Below are 6,410 nucleotides of genomic sequence, written 5' to 3'. Positions count from 1 at the left end.
GTCCCCTAATTTTTAAAATGGTCCCATTGGTCCATACAATATTTAATATAATTCAGCCGTTAGTTAAAAATTTTCAATTCGGGAAATACGATTGCGAAAGAAAATTTGACAGAAATTTGAAGTTACAAAACATAGGAATAAAGAAATTCATTATATTTTATTTTGTTACAGTTATTCCAGTTGCTTCTTCCTATTCAGGCTTTTCTTTCTTATCAGCTATTGAGCTAAGTGCTTCTAACTAATAGAATATTCGAAATAAACTGGAATTAGTTTGGGAAAAACATCAGACCAAATGGGTGAGCCAAATGAATTTTCAAATTTTCACTTTTGCTCTCATGCCTCATATAATCCAAGATCTGACAATAGGTCAATTTAATCTCAACGGTATAAATTAAAAAGAATATCTATATTGGTAGAATCTTGGGGAGCTAAGTTACACTCTAGCGGTCTGGCAGTTACGAAAAAAAAATATCTAAGCCGCCCGAAATTAAAAGATATATTTTTTGAATAATCACTACAAACTGCTATATCTATGAAGATATCCATTTAAAAAAATACTTTTTAGAGTATTTAAGACAGCACATCTAAAAATCTCTGACATTTTTTCAGAAATTAATATTTTGTGAACTTATTATGACACAAATAACTAAATTATTTTTATCAAAATAACTAAAAATCGATGTTTTATGAATCTATTCTTATAAGTAAGATGGAAAGTGCTGGATCATCATGAAAAATTATACGAAGACAATCATAATAAATTACTTTATGGTGAACTGAAGGTGAAACAACCGAGGCACAGTTGAACACAATTTGAGTGTCAATTAACATTTGTCAAATAGTTTTTGAAATACAGTTTTTCAAAGAATAAAATATTTTCCAAACAACGAAAAATAAGCAATTTATGAATTTATTTTGGTAAGTATCATGGAGACTACTAATGGTAAGATGATCATAATAAATTACTTAATCGTGAATTAAACTATCTCTTATTTAAGTGATAATAGATATGACCCCTTCCTAGTCATTCTACCCTATTCTAACCATGGTGTTGGGTCAAATTTTTATTTTCGTGGGACCGCCACAGAAATAAAAGTCCGCTCCCCAGGCCGGATTAGAACTAGCGCCACTGCAGTTCTGAGGTCGCAATGACCTACGTTTCAACTTCCTCAGCTTATAGATATATGTACTTCTGATAGTTCTGAAATATTGAAATCTTCCTGAAGTTGAATGGTTTTTCAAGAATTAAATTGATTTCCGACACCGTGAACCTATAATAGCTAAAGAGTTCAATACCTATTTTTATGGATATTTAAACTAAATGTCATATCGTCTAAGCAAAAAATGTAATTTTTCGTAATAGAAAATAGTAGCCACAAGAAAATAAGGTACATTTTTGCATAATACTTATTCGTACTAAGTTTGTTAACTGATCACATAAAAAAAAAATAATTAATTAAAAAAAATGGTAAACTATATCTTAGGAGAACATACAATGATTGTCTCAGTTCTCAGATCCTCATTTAGCTCCCCAAGATGTACCAATTTAGATATTCCATGTCAGCTCTTGGAGTATATAGTCTAACTGCGGACTCTTTAGCAACGACAAAAGCTGATCAAGCAACCCATTTGGCAAGAAAGGAAAAAAAAACTACAATAAGATAGACCAATTTAAGAATTTCAGAGATTTTACGTTTTTTGTACCGGCATTCCCATCAGAATAGTTGCTTAATTAACTTAATTAATAATTAACCCCCATGAGCATCGGTGACGGCCCTCCATCGCAAAAAAAAACTGAGTCTCCGAAATCATTTCATTCAAAATTATGCCAGCCCTCCACCCAATAATTGAAACAAAACGACGCCTACATGTCTTCATATTCTATTTTTATCACAATGGTCGAAATATAAAATACTACAAGAAGCTGTTCTCTAACCGATTTTTTTTTGTCAACTTATACTAAAACATTTACAATAGATTATCTGTTTTAACTTTAATAGTTGGCAGAAAGAGTTTTAATACATAACTCTGTTCATTTTCGAGTAGTTTAGTAATGGATGTACCCAGGCAAAGATAATGTTTGTGAAACTAAATTATTTTAATAATACTGTACTACATAATTTGAATAAATACAATTATATATATTTTTGTGAAGAGGGAAGGTAATGGATAATGGTTGGATAGTTTACAAACTATAGTTTACAAATCGGATCTTCTTCCAGAAGGTAAATGAAGGGGTATCTGTCTTTCAACGAAAAGTTACCTCATATAATTACTTGAACTTAAACTTATAAACGAAAAGGCAAGATATTCTGGAAAGATCATGAAGAGACTTCAAGAACGCACTTCACCAGGAAGATGTAGAAGAGGGAGCTATTACCGGTTCGAGAGAGGACGATTATACAAAGGACATGGAGCCAGATGATGAAGAAGAAGTCTAGACAACATATAGGCGGAGATACAACGATACAGAGGAGAGAAACTTCTGTATTTTCTTCTTCACAAAGTATAGGAAGAAGGAGGAATGGCTGAAGTCTAGAGGCGAAGCACTTTTATTATCTGTATACTTCTCAAGAAGGGTAAAGTAGACTTCATAGTTCTTCATCGGGAGATTACAACGTCGTAACGCTCTTTCTGAAAACCTCTTCATCAATGGTGAAAAAGAGATAGGCAAGTACCAAGCTGGGGTACTTGAGGTTCATGAGGGGTAGATTAACCATAGGTTAATTTTCTCCTTAAGAATGATGCTAGAGAATGTGAGGGAGCACATGTGTAAAATGCTTTACCTCAAGATTGATTTATACCAAAATATTACTATTAACATTATTATTAGCAAAATGTTAATAATATTTTATAATTACTTTTCACACTTAGTAGAGTGCTACCACTAGGTAGTTTCTTTACAAGCCTGTATCATTCCATTTTTATGTTACATCAAATTTATTTAATGTGTTTTAATGTAAATACAGTTTTAAATTGCAATAAATAAATAGAAAAAAATTAATTGTGACATGTTATCAACATTGCTAATAACCATTTACAAAAAATACTAAAATGTTTTTGGTTATTAACGTTGTGATAGGCACCATAACATGGCAAAATTTAATTGCGAATTATCATTGTGAAAATTCAAAATTATCAGCGAAAGTTATTAAAAAACCTTTTACTGACAAATGTTAGTAACATATTAAATACTCGTGTTATTTTATCTTCAGAGTAAACCCTTCTGTATCAACTCTAAAGTAAGGCCCTAACAAACTTTTTTTTTTAAGGCAATCCACAGCGAAGGTGATGTTTTTGTGGTTGTCTACAGGTGACCAACTTATTCTAATCATGGTGGGGGGGTCAAGTTCTTCATTTTTTGGAATCGCCATTTAATGAAAAAGCCAACGCTCCCAGACCGTATTCGAACCGGCGCCGCCCCCAAACCTGTGAACTATAGACCTAGGCCTAACTGTCTGAGTTACGGATGCCCCCCCCTCCCTAGCACACTTTAATAATGATAATATCTCAACTGTGGATAAGCCGATGTTAGTTAAAATTAAACAATAAATTTACTTTCCTACTATAAAAGCAATCTTCTCATATTCAACAAATACATGAAAGAATGGGAGATAGAATAAAATGATACAAAAACAAAAAAAGGTTTATATACATGAAAGTTTATAAAAAATGAGCACGACATAATAAAATGAAAATAAAACGAAATTCGTTTTTATTCCATATGTTATCCAATAATATGAAGCATATCCACAACTGAGCCTGGGCCTTCTCCAGAAGCACCCTCCAGTTGATTCGGTCTCTTGCAGTAGCTCTCCAGTTGCGACTTCCAAGAAGAACACGCGCGTCCGTCACGACGGCGCCCGACTATCTCACGTTAGACCGACCTACTTTTCGCTCGCCATGAACCTCATCGGTTACCGCCTTCTTGAAGATCTTCCTACAGTCTTCCTTCCTCACAAAGTGGCCTAACGTCACGTAACGTCTCCCGGGTTAGAAACCTATCATATCAATGTCGTCCAGCAAAGCAAGCTCCTTCTTTCCCATGTCGCTGCCTCTCGAACCACACCAAAGATTCTTATCAAAACCGTTTCATTCAAATATCAGATGCACGGTTTCTCGAGCTTTGATGAAGGTACAGCTTCCGATCCATACGTCCGTCCAGTGATCAAGGTTTCATAAAGATTGATCTAGGCTCTGTTAGAGAGGTGCTTCTAAAATGTTTTATCAGATAAAAATAGCTGCATCTACTCCAGTATAAACGCAGGTATTGCACAATCCCGAATCTGAAAGGTTCAATGACCAACATTCAGCTGCTATTTTTTACACAGAGAACCAAGAAAAGGGGAAATAATAAATGCATTTTGTTAGGATGTCTGATTTAATTTTTAATTGGGTATTTCTTAGAAAATGCTTAGCTCTTTGCAATGGCGCCCTTACCCAGTCCAATGGCGCTCAATAACAGTGAAGCGGTTGGAAGCGAAGCGCTGGGATCCCGGAGTTTTCCAAAAAAATCCAGAACCTATACATTTGGGTGGCAGGTCATGATTAGGGGTTCCCTCGTCAGAATGTAAATATTGTAAATGGGTGTGATTTTCTTCAGATTTTATATACTTTATTTCAATAAAGCCTCAGTTGGTTTTTTTCGTTTATTATTTAAATCTGTTATCCGCCTATGTTTATGTATGATGTGTCATGTAATTTTATTTTTATTCATTTCAGTTTGTACTTAATAATTTTTTTATTATTATTTATTTAATATGTATGTTTGGTATGATTATATACTTACATCCCTAATACCTATTGGCCTTGAGTGTGGTAGAATATATAATTCCAATAAAAGTTTTAAACAAATATATATATTATTTTAATTTCTGCTATAAAGCCGTTTAGCTAGCGAGTTGGAAAACCTGAAAATCAGATTTAAAATCCCAATAACATTAAAATCGCTGAAAATAGAACTATATTTGTTTCATTAAAATGCTTAATTTGAATTTTTCATACTTCAATTATTTTATAGCGTTGTTTAGTGGCGTCGCAGATTATCCAAAAACAGAATGTAACATCCACATTAAGAAGATGGCCTCGTGACCTTATATTGTAAACTGTTTTTAGAGTTCTACTACTGGGTAGTTTCTCTACATCCTGTATCATATCATTATGTCATTATGATCAAATTTACTTGTATTTTTTTATACAGTTGTAAATATCAATAAATAAATAAATAAATAAAAAAAAAAAAAAAACATCCACATTCAGTAGGAAAATTTGTCTAATTCAATTTCATGTAGGATGTGAACTCCGAAAAGTTTTCTAGTTATTACCGAAAAAAAAATCATAATTAATAAAAGAAACATGTGAGTCTTCGTCTATATCGTTTTTTTTTTATATATTTATTTTGTTAATATTAGATGGTGGGTAAAAAAAAATATTAAAAAAAAAGATGTGACACTTTTACTAAAACTTTGTCACCTTCCCTCTTTTCCCTCTCCCCCCCTCCAAAAAAAAGAATCCTTCAACTATAGGGATTTTAAAGGACTCTAATGATTTTTTAATCTCATAATAATTGTTTAATCAATGGACCAATTTTTTTTTTCTGAAGTTGTTTTTGGTTCTTCATTCTCTGTAATTATTTATATAGGGGTGGACGCGTTCCTATACGCGTCACACCTATATGTTAGCCGATATTATCAAGGGTTGTCCACTTATATTTTCCAATTTATCTAACAAGGACTAAAACTGTTTATATAGTTTGGGTTTCGTTAAGCAGAATGTTGACCTATTAGTATAGCTGGAATATATAGATAATGCTTAGATGCAAAACTTTTAAATAAGTATATTCCACGAGAACATAATGCCATATCTACTCGTGTAGATAATATTAGTCGTCTTAGAGATAAAGTTTTTTTTTCTCTATTACCGATATGAAAGATAAGTTCTGGCAAATATCTTAAGACGATTAAAGCTCTCATCTATATACGCTTAATATCTTTTGCCTGATACAGATAATACAGACTTCTCTTCGGCATTTTGTAGGCTTCTGAAATTTTTCAAAAAAATAAAATAAATAAGTATAGACATTTTTGATTCCTTTCCTGGAGTTGAAGTTCATTTTATCTGAATTATTTAAGGTGCAACCTAAAAAAAATCACGATGATTTTTAAGACTTGCAATACAGCACTTGAGACCAAATAAAATCAGGTAAACGTGTTCTGATTGCAAAATAGTTAAAATCAAATCATTCAAATTTTTTTTTAAAAATTATTTATTGATATTTACAACTGTACATAAATACATCAAGTAAATTTGAGGAAATCATAATGGTATGGTACAAGCATGTAGAGAAACTATCCAATGGTAGCACTCTAAAAACATTTTTACAATATAAGGTCTCGAGGCCATCTTCTTTT

The 6,410-nt window shown here is 32.3% G+C and overlaps 1 protein-coding gene across 1 annotated transcript in view; it reads right to left on the bottom strand.

Annotated features, from left to right (window-relative positions):
- The window catches only part of fus (fusilli), a gene marked incomplete in the record, with an annotated part of 152,500 nt that overhangs the window by 52,547 nt on the left and 93,543 nt on the right, over nt 1–6,410 (bottom strand).

This window comes from Halyomorpha halys, unplaced genomic scaffold (assembly GCF_000696795.3).
Source record: "Halyomorpha halys isolate HHAL.00 unplaced genomic scaffold, Hhal_1.1 Scaffold69.1, whole genome shotgun sequence".
Classification (NCBI taxonomy): domain Eukaryota; kingdom Metazoa; phylum Arthropoda; class Insecta; order Hemiptera; family Pentatomidae; genus Halyomorpha; species Halyomorpha halys.
Note: the sequence above shows the minus strand (reverse complement) of the source record. Positions and strands in the feature narration are given on the sequence as shown.